Genomic DNA, 21,334 nt, shown 5'->3' with positions numbered 1-21,334 from the left:
CTTTTTATATATATATATATATATATATATATATATATATATATTTATTTTAAACTTTGCCATGTAGACTTCAAATTTGGTGTCACTTCAGTAAAATACATTTTTTCAGATAGTCTTTCATTCCAGATTCCTCTGTTTTTGCAGCAGCTGTTAGTCGCTGTGAGGTCAGTCTGCTGCACGCACACTGCATGTATATTTGTTATGCAGCTGTGCCGCAAGGTACAACCCACTGATTTCTGAAGACTTTCTTTTTGGAATTCTCTTGTAGTTGGTTAGGAGCAGATTTCCAAGTCTTTAAGAAAAAAACAATATCTCAACTCTGTGGTGAAAAAAAAAAACATGGTGTGCCTCGGATAGCTCTTAAGATGCAGAACACATAGCAAGAAGCTAAGAAACTCATCTCCAAAAGATCGCTAAAATAACTCCATATGTAAACACAGCCCAGCAGTCCAGTGTTGGTCTTCTCTTAAAGAAGTTATAGTTATCCACTACCAGAACTAGTATCTTTTTTTTTTTTTTTTTTTTTATTCATCAATCATGCTATTATGAGCCACTAAATGCAGCCATACTCTTAGTATAATATAAACCTTTTATCATGTGGATAACATCACTTGGTGTCTGCCAGCAGCAGCTCTGATGTTTACATCAATCTCTTCCCCTCCCCAGGCTTACTGTGTCCTAATACTACAAATTCCATCATGCATTGCTGCAGCCTGTTTGCCAGTGCTTAGCTCGTCCCTTCCCTTCTCCATTCTGTGCTGCTGACGTTATTGGGAGATTCCAAATGTCAGAGCAGCCCAGGATACGTAATTACCAGATAGCCAGTACAGCCCTGCCACTGTGTTTATCCAAATTTCAGCTGTCCACAGAAGAGATTGGATTACCTAAACCCTTTGTATTTGAAATGCAGATTGAAGTACTTCACTAGATGTCAGCCCCTGCTGTTACTGCTCAATGAAACTGTCAGCTCAGCTTGTGTGAGACTAATTGTGATTCACTCTTTATTGTACACACACCCCCATCATGAGGCGGGTGACAACTTCCTAGTGTCTTATTGTCTGCAGCGCTGAAGTTCCATCGACAGCGCTGCAGCCAATAACTGAGCTCAGCAGCAAGAGCTGCTCAGCCGAGTTATTGGCAGCAGTGCTGTGCACATGACGTCAGCACTGCAGACAATAACAAAAACCAAGAATGGCGGCAGACATTCAGCACTGGACCTGAGGACGGTGAGTAAACCAGTTTGTTTTTAAACAAACTGCTACTAGGGGACAATGTCGCCCAAATGCTTGTTTAGTTGACAGTTCTTTCCGGACTCCCCCACACATATGCACACTTGTCTGACAATGCGGGTGTTCAATGGGGAGAGCGAAGTAAGCGACTCACATACAGATCTAGTGGAGGTTTATCTCCAGGGAGAAGAAAAGCATTGTGCATTGCAATTTAGCATGTGCAATCATTATCTGTTGGGATAGAGCCGGTAGATAGAAGGTTGGTCGGACCGGTCATGGTCACATTGGTAGGCTCGTCGGACTATTCGCTAATGTGTATCAATGCGATGACCACACATTCTTGTAGTTGGATCATGTTTGCATAAATGGCTATTGGTTAGAGTTGATTGAGTCTGACAAAATCCAGGACCGGTGAATCCTCTGCTGGATTGAAGATAAAATCCGGATCCGTTCCGGATTCCGGTGCAGGTATCAGTCTATGGGGACCAGAATCCGGAGATTAAAAACGTTTGTGGAGGGGATAGGTGGGTGGGAGCGCGCGCGGTGTACTCACTCGAGGCTGTGTCATGGCAGCAAACTCCTTACGGGTCAAGCTTTTTCCCTTCCGGAGCAGGCAATTCAATATTCATTGCTTTGCCTGCCCACCGGCGCGTGTAATTGGTTGCATCTAGATGCGCCCCCACCCTGAGTGGCAGCTGATCACAGGTGGCTGTACGATCGGTGGGCAGGGAAATCAGTGCAAGTGTCTGCGGGTCAGTATGATGAACATGCATGTGTTTCAGAAACACATGCACGTTGGTCTCAGAAGTGTGTGCGGCTGTATCGGTGATGTGACTTTTTTAATAATTTATTATTATTGTTTAATTACAAAAAAATGATGTGCGGTCCCCCCTAATTTACATCCCCAGCCATGATAAAGCCGGCTGGGGGCTGGTGTTCTCAGCCCGCAGCCGCCCAATATAGCCGCATCTATTAGATGTGACAATCCTGGTGCTTTACCGGCTCTTCTCCATTGCCCTGGAGCGGTGGAAATCTGGGTAATAAGGGGTTAATAGCAGCACACAGCTGCTACTAAGCCCTAGGTTAGTGATGGCAAAGGCGTCTATGAGATACCTGCATCACACTAACCTGTAAGTGACCGTAAATAAACATACAGAAAAAAATCATTTATTTTGAATAAAGTACAAAACACACACCCTCCTTCACCACTTTATTAACCCCCAACACTCTTCAGGTCTGACGTAATCCACACTAGGTCCCACACCACTTCAGCTCTGCTACATAGCCAGCGGCCATAGAGCACGACTGCTGGCTGTGCAGACAATGACAGCCGCGATGACTGCTCGGCAGGCAGATACTGTCACAGGCTGGGGACGCGGTTGCCTGCAACCAATCACAGACGAGAGGACGGCCGGTGGGCGGGGAAAATACAGAAAGCTGTGTGTTTTAGATGCACGACCCGGAAGCAGTGTGCTGCCATGACACCGAGTCTCTGTAAGTATGAAATGCTGTTTTAGCTCTGTTTTTTTCTTTATTTTTCAATTATTTTCCCCAGTGCCGGATCCGGCACCCGACAATCTTTGAAACCGCGCGAATCCGGACTTTTACAGTTTGGATCCGCTCAGCCCTACTACTGGTTAAAAGTGAGCTTAAAAAATCTTCAGATTTTAGGTCGTATTTTTGCAAGTTGAGAGAGTGCATTTAAGGTATAACTTTTTATTTTTTTGTGGATGTTACCTTTAAAGCGCCATGAGAAAGTCCGGAAGACAGTCTGGCATCCTGCCTGCAATAGATGATAGCCTGACAGGAGACAAAGCAGAAGCCTATTTGGAAAAAAAAGACATTTGCAGTATAAGATTGAACACTTCAACATTTCGCTCCATTTTTTTTTTTTACCAGGTGACTGTTATAGCTTCAGGATGAGTGAGAGCAGAAACCCCGCTGATAATTGTATTGGATAGAACTCGGTGCAATGATCCTTCTCCCTTTGACGTCAATATTGTTTAATATATTTGCCCTCTCGGCCTCGTTCTCCTTCCCCAGGTGTGAAAATTGACCGCTTTAATCGTGAAAGGGATAACAGAAAATTACAAGTGTCCAAGAGAAAGTGCTCAGGCCTGAACTATAAGGGTCATTTCTATTAATTCCTCATCTCTGAATAAACTGATTAATGGACAAGTGGATGGAACCCAATTGCTTAAAATAGCCGGCAGTCAGGGATGATGATGATGAAGAGGCGCCACACCACAAGAGCTGAGTGATTCCGCAAGTGCTGCCTATCTGCAAATGTCATCCATGGCAAGACTTTTTTTATAAGTCTTTTTAAAGCTGTATGCTAAAAACTGACTTAAATAGTTTGTATCCTAAAGTTATATTAAACACTAGCTGTACTACCCGGCTTTGCCCGGGTTAATAACTGTTGTTAACAAAATAGAATGTATTAACATTCCCGGGATAGAATGTATAAATCGAATGTATTAACGCCCGGGATAGTAACTGTCTCTTTGTTTCTCTCCAATTCTCTGTCTGTCTCCCCCTCTGTATATATCTCTCTGTCTCTCTCTCTATCTCTTTGTCTGTCTGTCTCTTTCCCTGTCTGTCTCTGACTGTCTCTGTCTCTTTCTCCGTCTATCTCAATCTCCTTCCCTTTCTATATCTTTCCCTGTCTGTCTCTTTCTCTCTCTTTCCCTCTCTTTCCCTGTCTGTCATTTTCCCTCTGTCTCTTTCCCTGTGTCTGTCTTTGTCTGTCTTTTACCCTGTCTGTCTCTTTCGCTCTTTGTCTGTCTGTCTCTTTACCTGTCTGTGTCTTAACCTGTGTCTCTCTTTCCCTCTCTTTCCCTGTCTGTCTCTTTCCCTTTCAGTCTGTCTCTTTGTCTGTGTCTGTCTCTTTGTGTCTGTCTCTTACCCTGTCTGTGTCTGTCTCTTTTCCTGGCTGCATTGTGACATGCCAACATTCCATATAAGGCCGTGGCTGCGCATTCTTCTAAAGTTTTGGCTGCACTGTGGCTCTCAGCTCCATTCGCTTTAATAGAGGCAGGTTTTTTGGCGAATAACTGTAAAGTGCGGGGTTAAAATTTCCCCTCAAAACATAGTCTATGACGCTCTCGGGATCCAGAAGTGTGAGTGTGCAAAATTTTGTGGCTGTAGCTGCAACGGTGCAGATGCCAATCCCAGACAGACAGACAGACAGACAGACAGACAGACAGACAGACAGACAGACAGACAGACAGACAGACAGACAGACAGACAGACAGACAGACAGACAGACAGACAGACAGACAGACAGACAGACAGACAGACATTCAGCTTTATATATTAGATTAAGCTCCTCTTCTCTTCAACCTTATGTCTCTTTCCGGTATAATATAACACTTAATGTAAACTGGATTGAAGCTGGATATAGTTTTCACTCAGGTGTCATGATGACTATTTATCAAGCTAACCTCAGGGATACTCCTGATGATGGACATACCGGAGTCTCCTTCCTGGCCCTGCTGCTGGGCAGTCCTGATCTGCCCTCACAGTAGTAGGAAAAAAAAGCGCAAATAGGGTCTTACCCGGTATGGGGGTGAAAATATAAGAGAATACACTCACCTGGTGAGCTTGTGCCAGTCACAACCCCTTTCACAAGCTTGCGAGTGTCCAATGGTTAGCAGCGGCCCCGAGAAAACATTATCAAATATAAGGGGAAAAGAAACTGGTTTTGCGCCGCGCTAAAAACCACAGATCCAGTAGATTAAAAAGACTTCCTTGTTATTTTTAATATTAATTTGTTCATCAGCAGAATAGATGTAGTTCCCAACCATCCTGATCCTGATCTTCCCTCAGTGAGGGACGGGACAGGCATCTGATGAAACCCACAGATAAAGACAGACAAGGGAAAACCAAAACTCTGTCACACAACACGCACACATAAAAGTTAAGACAATAAGAGATTAAGGGGGAAAAACAAGAGCAGGAAGGAAGCTACAAAGCAACAGGGGTAAACTCCACATCCGCAATAAGAACAACGTTCACCAGAAAGTTTGGGACACCACAAGTCACAGTTGAACAAAGACAAACTATAGCTGGCATAGGTGAAAGTATTCAACCAGCATAAATAGGAGGAGAGCAGATGTGATAGGCTTCCCTACAAAATGTGATCAAATGAGCAAGTAGACCAGCAGAGATGAACTCTTGCTAGTCTGCCTATGATCCGCCCACAGCAGATTGACGCCCAAGTCTGCCTGTGTGGATCACAGACAGCAGAGAAACCATCGGACGGAGTGTCAGAATCTGCAATCTGAACAAAGCCCGATTCTGCCATGACAGTCAGCGAATTTTGTGCAAAATTCCATGTGACAGTAGGATTAATTAAAATAAGTTTAAAAATAAATTGCTAGGCCCAACCCCTGATCAATTGTAGCTCCACCCATGCTTAGAAGTGCTGAAAGGCAGTTTATTTTAGCAGGAAAAAAAAAACCTTAAAAGGTTTGTTCAGATATTTCACAAATCCTTGTGGCTCATATTTAATTTGCTGCAATTTTGTTTTCAGGTCACATAACCAAACTCCAAACGATTGTCAGAAAATATTTTGGAAATAAAAACTGGAATGACTAGTCAGACCTCTGCAATACAATCTGACTCCTATTTAGGAACTAATATATATATATATATATATATATATATATATATATATATATATATATATATATATATATATATATTTTATTCCGTGTATACTTAGTCTGAGAGACATAATACTGAAATCTGTTAACAGAATTATTCTGCAAGGGTATATATACAGTAGAGAGAGGCTGTGGGCCATAAAGCAGCATGAAGGGGGAGGCCCAGTCATGGTTAGTCCTATTCTCTCAGCTACTGAGTAGCAAGAACCTAGGCTTAGATAAATAAATAACATAAATAATATAATAAATAGCTTATATAAAAAACAATAATGTATTATATATTTATTTGTTTTATATTTTTATATTTATATATATATATATAAAATATATATATAATATCGAAGTATAGGTTCTTGCTACTCAGTAGCCGAGAGAATAGGACTGACTAACCATGACTGGGCCTCCCCCTTCATACTGCTTTATGGCCCACAGCCTCTCTCTACTGTATATATACCCTTACAGAATAACTCTACTGTTAACAGATTTCAGTATTATGTCTGTTAGACTAAGTATACACTGTGTAGGTGCCCACTATTGGGCACTGCGAAGGGGCTCACCGGAGGATGCTCCTGCTCTCCTGTGGGCCAGAATGAGCCTGCACTCAGGCCAGGCAAGGTAAGCGCATAGACTGTTGACATGCCAATGCCTCTCCAGACCTTGGAAATACCTCCATTGTTCCCACCGCCGCAAAATACGCACACCACTTACTTTCTTTTGTGGGCGGGGTTGGCCACAGCTTTACTAACTTTTTTTTTATCTTTTCAACTTTTAACTTTTTTCACTGGGAAATGAAATTTCCTTGCGTAAATTCCGCATGCTCTCAAAGATTACCGCACCCGCGGTAAAAAACCGCACCCGAAAACCGCATGCGGTTTGCGGCGGTTTTACCGCGGTATTGCCGCGGTTTTGCCGCGTGCGGGTTGGGATGTGCTTTATTGCATTCAATGCAATAAAGCACATTGAAGAAAAAAAAAAAAAAAATACATTTAATTCTGATAGTAGATAGACAGAAGAATAGATAGAGGGATAGATAGATAGACAGACAGATAGATAGATAGATAGAGGGATAGATAGACAGACAGATAGAGGGATAGAGAGAGGACAGATCGCTGCATTTCCCACGGTCGGCAGTGAGTTCACATTACCGGCCGTGGGAAATGACCGGTAATTACCTCTGCTGTCTGCTGCATTCAGCCTGTGTCTGTGACAGTCGCGGCTGGATGTCAGCAGCGCAGGACCTGTGGATTACGCCGGAGCTTTGTTTGGGGGGGGTTAATAAAATGGTGAACGAGGCTTGTTGGTTTTATTTAAAATAAAGGATTTTTCGGTGTCTGTGTTTTTTTCACTTTACTTACGGGTTGATCATGTCAGCTGTCACATAGACGCTGCCATGATCAAGCCTGGGGTTAATGGCGGTGATCCCCCACCACCATTAACCCCTTGTATTACCTTGCCACCACTGCTACACGGTGGCAAGAAGAGCCGAGGACACTCCGGTAGTGCCGCATATTGCATGCGACAGTCCCGGGGCAGCTGCGGCTGATATTCTCGGCTGCCGGAGGGGGAGTGAAGCGGGGGACATTAACCCTGCCCCTCTCCCTCCCCAGCCTGAGAATACCGGGCCGCCGCTGTGTGCTTACCTCGGCTGGAAGGTAAATATGCAGCGGAGCCCACGTTCTTTTTTTTCTATATTTCCGTTTTCTTTCTATGTGTGTTCTATGTGTCTGTGTCTATGTGTTCTATGTCTGTGATGTGTTTGTGTTTACTCTCTGCTCCGCTTCCTCTTCCTGTAATGACATCACTTCCCTGCAAAACCGCAGACAAGCGATGCACATTACCGGAGGTAAACCGCGAAATACCGCAGGGAATAACGCAGGAAAACGCAGTGAACTGCACAGAATTTGCTGCCTGCGTTATTCCCTGCGGGATTTCATGATTAACATTGAGTCAATGGAGTGAAATCCCGCAGCGACGTGCGGAAAAGAAGTGACATGCACTTGTTTTTGCTGCGGGATTCCCGCAGCAAAACATGCAGCTGTCAAATTCCGCCCAGTGCGCACAGGATTTTTTTTCTCCATAGGATTTGCTGGTGATTCACTGCAGAGATGTTATGAACATTTTCTGCAGCGAAACATGCAGCAAAGCCGCGGAAAATCCGCGGCAAAATCCGGTAAGTGCGCACATAGCCTTAACGATCAAACATCACTTTCAACCATTGAACTCTGAAACGGTGTGCCCCTCCGGCTCCCGGAGGCCACGTGTATCGTCTGCCTCGTGTTTCCACATTAACTTCCAATAATTTTAACTATGTCAGTACACAAATAGGGGTAACACACAGAAAAAAGGGAGGGCGGGTGGGAAGCGCCGGAAAAGAGGTTGCTCTGCCTGGGGGGTTTCCCTATAAGCCTATTGGGCAGACCATTATAAACTATAGGGGAATTATAGGGGCTGGAAACACAATATAACAGGGAATGAGGCGGCCACTGACCCAAGCCTCTAAGAAGCCACAGGAGGGGCCATAAGTCCAGGTACCCCCTAACAGGTGGCCACACAAAAATGGCCCACATTAACCCCTTGCACACCAAATTTGCCAAGGGAGTGCTAAACACTGCAAAACACCACTCAGCCAGCAGTCTGGCCCCTTCCCTAGATGGTTTACAGCCCCCCAGGAATATGTCCACCATAGGGATTCATTGTACAAAAAAACAAATTCCCGCTTGGTGCACAATTATTTACAGCTTCTTTCTATATATTCTAAAGCACTGTCTACTACAGTAAAACAAACCACATACAGACACCAGACGAATGGGGTGCTATAGGAACCTTTATAGTGTACTATATGCAGGCTTTGTGCACCAACTCCATTGGACAGCTAAGATTAAAACCAGCTGTGCCCTCCAGCGTTTCTTCCAATTGCAGAATAAGATGATGCATGGAGGACGTCTGCAGTTGATATGACTTTTTATTTATTTTTTCTGATAGGATTTGGATGAGCAGTATCTGTACAGCTGGGCTGCAGATAACTAATTACTTTTTAATGTTAACGTCATCTGACAACTTGACTTACAAGCTAAAAATGACATAACTTGCAACGGACCCTGCTGCGTCCCGCAGGGCCACAAGGTGGCATTTTAACACAGATGCAGATTTCAGTAGACGTACATGAACAAATTGCTGCTGCAATTAAATCGGCCAGACCATTGCATTGCTTGCTTAGTTTTAGTTGAAATAACTTTTTTTTTTTTTTTTTTTAAATCTAAATGATCTTTGTGAATTGGGGGAATAAAGACATAAAACACAGAATATGCATTCTCCATCAAATAACTAAAATATAACAGGTTATCAGAATATGACCAATACATCTCGTCATATCCATTACTAGATTATATATTTTTTTTTCTACCTTGACCACAAACAGTAGAGGGCGACCTTGCAAGAAAAGCAAATGGGTCCCTTGCTTTCTCCGTATTGCAGAAAAACATATAGATTCAAACAATATGTATTGCAGATCATCACTGTAAGCAAAAGCTGTATTATGGGCACAGGTAAGAATTGTATGATGGGTCATCAAGGTTGAGAATTGTATGATGGGTCATCATGGGCGAAAATTGTATGACGGGTCATCATGGGCGAGGATTGTATGATGGGTAATCAAGGGTGAGAATTGTATGATGGGTTATCATGGGTGAGAACTGTATGATGGGCCATCATGGGCGAGAATTGTATGATGGGCCATCATGGGCGAGAATTGTATGATGGGCCATCATAGGCGAGAATTGTATGATGGGCCATCATAGGTGAGAATTGTATGATGGTTCACCATAGGTGAGAATTGTATAATGGGTCATCATGGGTGAGAATTGTATGATGGGCCATCATGGGCGAGAATTGTATGATGGGCCATCATGGGTGAGAATTGTATGATGGCCCATCATGGTCAACAATTTTATGATGGGTCATCATGGGTGAGAATTGTATGATGGGTCATCATGGTCAACAATTGTATGATGGGTCATCATGGTCAACAATTGTATGATGGGTCAACAATTGTATGATGGGTCATCATGGTCAACAATTGTATGATGGGTCATTATAGCTGAGAATTGTATGATGGGTCATCATGAACGAGAATTGTATGATGGGCCATCATAGGTGAGAATTGTATGATGGTTCACCATAGGTGAGAATTTGTATGATGGGTCATCATGGGTGAGAATTGTATGATGGGCCATCATGGGTGAGAATTGTATGATGGGCCATCATGGTCAACAATTTTATGATGGGTCATCATGGGTGAGAATTGTATGATGGGTCATCATGGTCAACAATTGTATGATGGGTCATCATGGTCAACAATTGTATGATGGGTCATCATGGTCAACAATTGTATGATGGGTCATCATGGTCAACAATTGTATGATGGGTCATCATGGTCAACAATTGTATGATGGGTCATCATGGTCAACAATTGTATGATGGGTCATTATAGCTGAGAATTGTATGATGGGTCATCATGAACGAGAATTGTATGATGGGCCATCATAGGTGAGAATTGTATGATGGTTCACCATAGGTGAGAATTTGTATGATGGGTCATCATGGGTGAGAATTGTATGATGGGCCATCATGGGTGAGAATTGTATGATGGGCCATCATGGTCAACAATTTTATGATGGGTCATCATGGGTGAGAATTGTATGATGGGTCATCATGGTCAACAATTGTATGATGGGTCATCATGGTCAACAATTGTATGATGGGTCATCATGGTCAACAATTGTATGATGGGTCATCATGGTCAACAATTGTATGATGGGTCATCATGGTCAACAATTGTATGATGGGTCATCATGGTCAACAATTGTATGATGGGTCATTATAGCTGAGAATTGTATGATGGGTCATCATGAACGAGAATTGTATGATGGGCCATCATAGGTGAGAATTGTATGATGGTTCACCATAGGTGAGAATTTGTATGATGGGTCATCATGGGTGAGAATTGTATGATGGGCCATCATGGGTGAGAATTGTATGATGGGCCATCATGGTCAACAATTTTATGATGGGTCATCATGGGTGAGAATTGTATGATGGGTCATCATGGTCAACAATTGTATGATGGGTCATCATGGTCAACAATTGTATGATGGGTCATCATGGTCAACAATTGTATGATGGGTCATCATGGTCAACAATTGTATGATGGGTCATCATGGTCAACAATTGTATGATGGGTCATCATGGTCAACAATTGTATGATGGGTCATCATGGTCAACAATTGTATGATGGGTCATTATAGCTGAGAATTGTATGATGGGTCATCATGAACGAGAATTGTATGATGGGCCATCATAGGTGAGAATTGTATGATGGTTCACCATAGGTGAGAATTTGTATGATGGGTCATCATGGGTGAGAATTGTATGATGGGCCATCATGGGCGAGAATTGTATGATGGGCCATCATGGGTGAGAATTGTATGATGGGCCATCATGGTCAACAATTTTATGATGGGTCATCATGGGTGAGAATTGTATGATGGGTCATCATGGTCAACAATTGTATGATGGGTCATCATGGGCGACAATTGTATGATGGGTCATCATGGTCAACAATTGTATGATGGGTCATCATGGTCAACAATTGTATGATGGGTCATCATGGGCGACAATTGTATAATGGGTCATTATAGCTGAGAATTGTATGATGGGTCATCATGAACGAGAATTGTATGATGGGTCATCATGGGCGAGAATTGTATGATGGGTCATCATTGGTGAGAATTGTATGATGGGTCATCATGGGCGAGAATTGTATGATGGGTCATCATGGGCGAGAATTGTATGATGGGTCATCATTGGTGAGAATTGTATGATGGGTCATCATGGGCGACAATTGTATGATGGGTCATAAATGTCCAATTTTTCATTAATTTTGGTGAGAGATTTGATATATTCACATGATTGGGAAGACTGAAAGCGAACAAATTATGGTAACATACAGTATCTGTTCCTTTTTTTGGATTGGCAAAGGCACATGTACTATGCCAATAGGTACTGTAAGGAGATGGAGGGGCTCAGCTCAAGTTGGCCCTACCTATCTCATGGGTGGAAGATGGTTCTGAAGTTCAGACTACAAAGAGCATGTAAGACATGCTACCCATATAATAGTACCAATAGAGCGCTTGTAACAGTGTCTCAAGCCTGGCTTTCTCCATTAGGCTCCATAACATTAACAATCGTATTGGCCTACAGCTATATTATATATACCTTCTAGTTACAGGAGTGGCTGCATATTAGTGCCATTTTAAATCTGAATCCCTTTGAGTTATCAATGCTGTTTTCCACTCCAATAAAGCCTGATATATGCCCATGACTAAGGGCATGTGATACACCAGAAGTTTAAGAAGTAGAAAAAAGTATCAAATTTTATTTTCTTACATTCTGCAAAAAGTGATGCCACCCTAATGGTAAAAAATGTATACACAGACAAAAGCTGGATAATTATTAGATTCTGCTGAACAATTATGTGTTTTCTCAAACTCCAAAGCAAACAGATGTCTGCATGAGGTGTAAATTATTAATAAAAAAAATATTACAACTTCAGTACGTGATTCTGATCTTGCTTTTAGGGTACATTCACATTTGGCGTATATGCTGCAGATTTTCCATTTAGGCGATGTGCGCACGTTGCAGAAATTTTCTGCACCTTTTGGCAGAAAAACACACCAAAAAATGCATATGTTTTTGTGCTATGTGGGTTTTTTTTTTAATGAAGTCAGTGGGTGGAAGGGCTAATAAATGCAGAAAATACGCACCAATGATTGACATGCTGTAAATTATTTTTGTGCACAAAATCTGCAAGAAAAAAATAAGCAACATGCGAAGAATTCTCATTGAGTTTGCTGATGTGAAGATAGACCTGTAGATTTGGGCCACAATCTGCACCAAATCTGCATCAAAAAATGCACAAGGCCTTAAGGCCCCGTCACACGCGACGATATATCGTGTGATCGCATGAGCGATCGCACCCGCCCCCGTCGTTTGTGCATCACGGACAATTCGTTGCCCATGGCGCACAATGTTGTTAACCACCGTCACACGTATTTACCTCCCTAATGACCTCAATGTGGGCGGCGAACATCCTCTTCCTGAAGGGGGAGGGACGTTCGGCGTCACAGCGACGTCACACAGCGGCCGCCCAATAGAAGCGTAGGGGCGGAGATGAGAGGGACGTAACATCCCTCCCACCTCCTTCCTTCCGCATTGCCGGCGTGTTCGTCGTTTCCGGGGTGTCACACGGAGCAACATGTGCTGCCTCAGGAACGACGAACAACCGGCGCGCAGAAGGAGAAACGACATTATAAAAATGAACGACGTGTCAACGAGCAACGATAAGGTGAGTATTTTTGCTAGTTAACAGTCGTTCGGAGGTGTCACACGGTACGACATCTCTAACGATGCCGGATGTGCGTCACAAATTCCGTGACCCCGACGACAAATCGTTAGATATATCGTAGCGTGTGATGGGGCCTTTAGATTTGTCTGCGGCATATTCCAGTAACACATTGCAGAATAAAGTGTAGAAATTGACCCGCGGTGCAGATTTTATGTATCTTGGGCTGGTAAAGTTTTGCCGTTGATTCTGACCCTTTTTGATGTATAGGGTGAAGGCTGCATCATTGTAGATTCTGGATTCACTGTGGATTTTCTAGATCTAAAAATGTCTTAAGGCTGTGTGCTCGCGGGACTCTTTATCCGTGGATTTTGCCGCGGAAAACCTGCGGATTTATCTGGATTTTCTAGATAAATCCGCAGGTTTTAGCAAGTACAGACACTCCTCATGTTATCCTATGGGACATGGGGAGCGTCTGTGTCCATGGTGCGGAATGTGCGGCTGCGGAACATGCCGCGGATGTCCCGCAGCCGCACGTAATTGCATGTCAATTATTTATGCCGAAATACCTGCCGAATTCCCGCCTCTCCACTATGAATATAGGGCCGGGACTTCCGCAGGAAAGCTGCATGAATGTCCGCAGGTTTACCGCAGCTATTTCGCTGTACTAACTGGGTTCACGCAGCAACTCCTCGGACTTCGCAGCTATCCATTGCTGCGGTATATCTGCGGAGTTGTTGTGGTAAACCTGCGGATTTCGTGCGGAATTCCCGCCCTGTATCTCTATAGTGGAGGGGCGGGAATTCCGCAGATAATAACGCATCAATAATTGACATGCAGTTACGTGCGGCTGTGGGAAATCCGCAGCATTTTCCGCAGCCGTAAATACCGCTGCATTGATACAGCACTCCCCAAATCCCATAGGATATCATGGGGAGTGTCTGTACTTGCGTAAACCCGCGGATTTATCTGTAAAATCTGCGGGTTTTCCGTTGCAAAATCCGCGGTTACTTTCTCCCGTGGGCACATAGCCTTAGAATCTCTGAATCCTGCTTGTGTATATTCATAGTTAGCTGCGCTCGTGAAAGAGTTAACCGCGACTTCTAGCATGAGCTCTGGATTTCAGTTTTATGATTTTTTTTTTTCCACCTATTGGCTGCGTCTTGAGTGGGTGGAGAGCTCCAAGTCACTTGGAGAGTTTTCTGCTCAGTAATGACCTAACTGATTTCCCTGTGTCCTGAAAGCCTGCAAAAGCCAGCATAAATGGCATTCTGTGGAAGAATGTTCCCCCACCGCTGGCTACGTACCCCCCACGGGCCCCAACTGGCGTTGTACTGTACTCTACAGACATCACACTTTTCTCATTAGCACGACATTGAGAAGAACGATTTGGTGCCACTTATCTTCTATTGTTGAGCATCTTTTCCTATGCAAAAAAGTAGCTCTGAAATGTAGCACTGACCCTTCATTTTCCCAGCCGGGGTAAGTCGAATGTTTTCACTTATGACTAATACAAAGCTCGAATCGCAGATCGTATGTTGATATCTTGTGGATTCTCATAAATTGTAATGTCAGTGACAGAGCATTACGCAGATATCTGGCTTGTGCGCCAGCTGCCTGACATTGTGCAGATAAAACAAATTCTTTTATTTATCTATTATTTTTTTTTTTTTTTTTTTTTTTTTTTTATCTGGGCTTGTTTTACAATTCTTCTTCTTCAGGCTTTAAATGCTCATTTGTGATTTTATTTTTCCACTCTGCGCAATAAAAAGGCTCTCAATCTGGAATTCCCGTTAGAGGCGCTCTCCATTTGCAGAATAATGGAGGACGGGCTCAGCTGTTGCTGGGAGGATTTGTATGGGCGCAGAAAGTTTATCATCCTAAAAACCTCTGACAGCTGTTTCCAATAATGTTATTTTTAGGGAGCGCTGCTGTGTGACTGGTATTGGGGAGATGGTTGACTTGTGCCAGCTGCACAACATACACAAACCCAGGGGGCCATTCCCAACATTGCCTGACAACACTTAAGAGCTACAGTAGTTTTATTTAAGAAATAGCATCTGAAAATGGATGGTGTGCGCCTCTAATATAATGTATTGGGTACGAAATAGAATAGGCCTCGTGTGTAAACAGTAGCAGAAACATGGAGGGCAGCAGTTGCTCATGGCAACCAATCAGATCTCTTCTTTCCTTTTCAAAGCAGCTTTAGAAACATGAAACATAGAATCTGATTGGTTGATATGGATGACTGCTCCCCACTGTGTCCAACTTGAGGCCTAACTGTTTTTTAAGCAGGGCTGTGGAGTCGGTAAGCCAAACCTTCGACTCCGACTCCGACTCCTCAAATTCTCTTGCACCGACTCCGACTCCGACTCCGGCTCCGACTCCGACTCCTACATATATTGCTTAGTTAGGTGAAAAATTTATTGTAGTACATGAATATGTGTATGTGAACATCAGACATTTAATAATTTTTATGATACGATAATCAAGATATTTGGATAGAACATAAAATATATTTATTGGAATACAACTTTAGAACACAAAAAACTGTAATAAATTGTAAATATGTAATACACTATGTAATATACAGTAGATTACATATATATCTTGTGTGTGTATATACACTGTATTATATATATATATATATATATATTACATATTTACAATTTATTAGTTTTTTGTGTTCTAAAGTTGTATTCCAATAAATATTTTATGTTCTATCCAAATATCTTGATTATTGTATCATAAAAACAATTAAATGTCTGATGTTCACATTGTACTATAAATTTTTCACTTAAATATAAGCATTATACTAAATGTTATTATTTAGTAAAATATTCAGCACATTCTGCATTGCACTCCTGTCCCCAATTTATTATATATTTTAGGAGTCGGAGTCGGTGCATTTTATACCGACTCCGACTCCACCAAAATGAGCTCCGACTCCGACTCCACGACTCCGACTCCGACTCCACAGCCCTGTTTTTAAGCATAATAACCTAAACACTAGCTCTGATTACTGCTGTTTAACCATTTAAAAGCTGCCATCAATCTCCAACAGCGGCATTTAAATGGTGCAGTCATTTCAATGTAACCGTGGGGAGACGATGGGCTACAATGGCAAACCGAGGCCTAGTGAAGGCTTTATCGGCGCCATCTTGGTACTCCTATGAGTCCTAACATTCAAGTCCTCCACCACAAACACTCACCTGTGGTGCGTGTTTCCAGATCGCAGCATGTCAATTGTTTGCTGCGGATTTGCATGAGTCTTTCGTAGGGAGAACACAAGCGACAGACCGCAGCGCACTGAACCCTGATCGTGGATACAATCAGCTGCGGTCTCCTGTGGAGGGCAGATTAAACTTTGCAAAGGATGTATGAATCAAGCCACATAAAAGATTATCCTGGAAAAACAGTTGCTTCCTTCTGCTCAGGCAATGTTCCCCAACTCTGAGGACTGTTTTTTTTTTTCCAGCAGGACAATGCACCATGCCACACAGCTAGGTCAATCAATGTGTGGATCAAGGACCAGCACATCAAAACCCTGTCATGGTCAGCCCAATCTCCAGACCTGAACCCCATTGAAAACCTCTGGAATGTAATCAAGAAGAAGATGCATAGTCACAAGCCCATGAAACAAAGATGGGGGCTAAAAAATATTAAGAATTAATACAAAAATATTTTAAAATATACATTATTAATTATTTTAGCGCCATCAATTCCATGGTGCATTACATGTGAAAGGGGTATACATAATAGAGACAAGTACAATAATCATAAACAAAACAAGACACAGGTACAGGAGGATAGAGGTCCCTGCCCGCGAGGGCTCACAGTCTACATACACACATAATATACAGCTCTGGCTAAAATTCAGAGCCCACTTCCAAATTTTCAGTTTTCTGATTTTTCGCTTTATATTTTTGAGTAAAATGTAAATTATTTTTTTTTAGTCTATAAATTCTGACAACGTCTCTGAATTTCCAAGCAATAAATTTTGTATTTTTTTTTTCTGAAAATTGAGAAATGGTCAAAATAATAGAACAATGCATTGCTTTAGACCTCAAATAATGCAAAGAAAACAAGTTCATAATCATTTAGAAACAACAATACTAATAATGTTTTATCTCAGGAAGATTCCGAAATCAATATTTTGTGGAATAACCATGATTTGATTTTTAATCCCGGTTTTCATGCGTCTTGGCTGCTTTCCACCAGTCTTTCACACTGCTTTTGGGTGACCTTATGCCACTCCTGGGGCAATAATTTAAGCAGTTCTTCTTTGTTTGATGGGCTTGTGAGCATGCATCTTCCTCTTGATTACATTCCAGAGGTTTTCAATGGGGTTCAGGTCTGGAGATTGGGCTGGCCATGACAGGGTTTAGATGTGGTGGTCCTTCATCCACACATTGATTGACCTAGCTATGTGGCATTGCGCATTGTCCTGCTGGAGAAACCAGTCCTCAGAGTTGGGGAACATTGGCTGAGCAGAAGGAAGCAACTGTTTTTCCAGGATAATATTGTATGCGGCTTGATTCATACGTCCTTTGCAATGTTTATTCTGCCCTCCACAGGAGACAGCAGCTGCTTGTACCCACGATCAGGGTTCAGTGCGCTGCGGTCTGTCGCTTGTGTTCTCCCTACGAAAGACGCATGCAAATCCGCAGCAAACAATTGACATGCTGCGATCTGGAAACGCGCACCACAGGTCAGTGTTTGCTGCGGAAAAAACAAGCACAGTGGGCATGGGATTTCTAGAAATCATATGCTTGAACTGTAGAGCTTAGCGTTCTGGACGCAGCTGCAGCATGCTGTGTCCAAAATACTGCAAATGCTTATTGTGGGCACGCACACTAACAATTGACATGCTGCTTCTTTTTCCTGCAAGGAAAAAAGAAGCATCGTGCGCACAGCATTTATGAATTCTCATTGACTTTGCTTAAAAACGGATAGACATGCAGATTTGGGCAACAAACTGCATCAACAAACGCAGCGTGCGCACACAGCCATACACGGTGAACCATACGGTTTAATTCAAAAGTACAACTTGTTCTGCCAAAAAAAAAACAACTCATAGATTCAAACATAAAAAAAAAATTAGAAGACCAGAAATAAAAGTACAAAAACAATAAATGACTGGTGGGATAGGTTAAAATAAATATTAAGATTAATTAATATTTTAAAGTTTTAAAGTTCTTTTCTCCAATTATCGTTACATAGAAGCGTCAAAAATTAATTAATTTGCACAAATATATCTAACCAAAAACTTTTTAGTCTGCAAAGGAATGAATCGCAATGTTTAATTATGTTGAATTCCGCACATTAAAAACAAAACCTAATTATGCAATTGCTTTAATTAATTCTTATTGCTCTAAGATCATTTAACTAGAAAGTTTGGGGAGTAATTTAGCGTTCCTTGTACACAATCCGTTGTCATATTGTTAGATGATTAATGTGCTTTTTGTATTTGCATGTTTTCGATCGCAGTTGTGAAGCTTTTCTTCTTCGTTGTGGGGTGCGAGGACTTCCAGTGTAACTGGAACAGCTGTGCCAATCAATTCAGCTAAGTGTGCAATTAAAAAGACAGGCAGAAGAAACATCGCATGAGAGGCTGTCAAACACTGGCACGAGTTCTCCGCAGTTTTTGTGATCTGTCTTTCCAAATATCCGATGCTATGTGCTGGGATAAGAAGCATCTGAAGCCAATGACGACTGCGAAGTTGGAGTCATGCGTTTGGTATTTGGTTATTTTAATGCGTACTTCCATAAGGGGTGTTGGGCTGGCGCCATAAGACTCTGCGATGAAGCGCTTATGCTGTCCTCAAGCCTTTAGGTTATGTTCACTTTATGTTTCGGCCACAATTAGTGGCTCCATTGTGGCTTTTCTCGGAGGCCCGTAAAAATGGAATCTAGATGGAACCCCTACAAAGTGGGTTGGACCCGATGGCCCTTGAGGTCCCTTCCAACTCTACTATTCTATGATTCGATTCTCCATCAATGGAAATCTTCAAGCGGAAACTGGATAAATGTGCCGCCCCCGCAATGGGCTGCTCGGACCCGGATCCACAGTGGCTCGAGGGGTCTCCGGATCCAAGGCGGGGTCGCGAGGCTACCTCGGAAATAAAAAGGGGGATTGTTGCTTTGGGTGGTGAATGGGATAATATTCGTGACGCCACCCACGGTGCGTGGTAATGTGAGAGACCACCGCTGCTGTTGGGGAGCCCAGTGACTATGTTTAACCCCTCCGTGGGTAGGGGGTTTGGTGTCCCCGGGCCCAGTGATGTATGGAGTGGAGAACCCGTCGGGGGTGAAGGGATATCTGGTACTCACAAAGTCCAAAGTCACTGACGCGGACACCAGGTAAACCAAACTCTTGAATGCTCTGTTTCTCTTGGCTGAGCTCGCTGGGTCCATGCCCCTTTGGTGTTGCTGGTTGGTCTGAAGCCTTGTCCATTGTCACTGTGTGTAACTTGATGGATCCCTTTCGCCTAAGGCTGCTTTCACACATCCGGTTTTTGCAATGCGGCAATCGCAACCGTTTTTTTTTGCTGCCGGTTGCGTTTTTCCTGCATATACTTTAATTAGTGCCGCATTATGCCGCATGGGCTTGCGTTCCGTCCGGTTTTTGCCGCATGCGGCAGATTTAGCCGATGCGGCGGCCGGATGGAACGTAGCCTGGCACGTTTTTTTGTGCGGCAAAAAAAAACGCATCGCACCGCATCCCGCCAATGCGGTGCATTTTCCAATGCATCCCTATGGATGCCGGATGCGGCGCGATGCGGCAAAAAACGCATCCGGCCGCCGCATGCGGTTTTTGCCACTGCGCATGCTCAGTAGCATGCCGCAAGCGGCAAAAAACGGACGTGCCGCATGGGGAAAACTTATGCAAAGGATGCGGTGTTTTCACCGCATCCGTTGCATAGCTTGCACAGCCGGATTGAGCCGCAGAGCTCAAGCCGGATGTGTGAAAGCAGCCTTAGACTACTCGGGTCCCGCTCACCTGCGTGGCTAGCAAGGTGAGCCTGCTCTCAGGGTTCACGCTTGGGATTTTCTCGTTGCGCTAGTACCCAGATTCTGAAGCGGGTGGGGAACGGTTCCTGAAGATTCCGTTCCTGTCGGGTGAATTACTGGGCTGCGTGAAGCTTCTTCCCAGCCTAGGGTCCGCGTACCCAGTCATGCCCTGGCCCCTGCCCGGTTGTAGTACAAGGTTGTACTACTCTCTGTAGCAGCACCGTGCCTTCTGTCACTACCCCCTGCGACCGGGGTTCCAGCTCCTTCTGGCCAGGCCAACGTCTGGCACCTGGGACGGGTACAGGAGCCCAGCTCTACAGCGTGACCTGTCCTGTCACCGCTGTCTCACTGCTCAACTCTACTCAACTCTGACATCTCTGCCCTCCCTCTTCCATCCCTGGAAAACGGTTGCGTCAAAAAGGTGGATACTGCCGAAACAGAGACCAGACCAAGCTCAGAGCTACTCCATTTGCCTCTTAAGGGTACACTCACACCAGGGTATGACTCGACGAGTGGAATGTGATAACATCTCGCATTGCACTCTGACGAATGTTATTCAATGAGGAAGAGGAGATGGTCAGCTTTTTTCTCTTGCAGATTCTGGATTGTCAGCAAGAGGCGTTTCACTTGCACCAATATAAGTCTATGGGTGCGAGTGAAACATCAGACTGCACTCTGATGACATCCAAGCACAGTGTGATAATTGCATCAGCTGACAATGGAGGAGATGAAGACATTAATCCCGCCCTCTCCTCTGCAGCTGTGATCTAATTGCAAGATCGGATCACAAGTGGCATGACACTGCCAGCGTGAGGCGAGGATCATTAGCATATCGCATCTGGTGCACTCGCATCGGATGCCATACAATCATGTGAATTTAGGTCTGATTTTCATCCAGAAAAGTTGGATGAGTGTCATCCGTTTGGTAGTCAATATGCAAGTGTGCGATTTTTTTTTTAATTTTTTTTTTTTTTCCCTCATGTAGCTTCCGTATGTGATGTGTTTTGCTTGTTTGTTTTTTTCCC

At 43.4% G+C, this 21,334-nt stretch overlaps 1 protein-coding gene across 3 annotated transcripts in view; it reads left to right on the top strand.

Annotated features, from left to right (window-relative positions):
- PRICKLE2 (prickle planar cell polarity protein 2) overlaps positions 1-21,334 on the top strand; it is a 336,416-nt gene that overhangs the window by 135,745 nt on the left and 179,337 nt on the right. Inside the window, exon 1 of one of the 3 annotated variants that reach the window (XM_075321376.1) lies at positions 14,754-14,777. The exons of the other annotated variants lie outside the window; for them this stretch is intronic. The gene's annotated coding sequence lies outside the window, so the exon portion shown is untranslated. Of the gene's footprint in view, positions 1-14,753; positions 14,778-21,334 lie in introns of those variants that run through there. 3 annotated transcript variants of the gene reach the window in all.

Source organism: Anomaloglossus baeobatrachus, chromosome 8 (genome assembly GCF_048569485.1).
Source record: "Anomaloglossus baeobatrachus isolate aAnoBae1 chromosome 8, aAnoBae1.hap1, whole genome shotgun sequence".
Classification (NCBI taxonomy): Eukaryota; Metazoa; Chordata; class Amphibia; order Anura; family Aromobatidae; genus Anomaloglossus; species Anomaloglossus baeobatrachus.
This window is presented reverse-complemented; position numbering and strand designations above follow the sequence as displayed.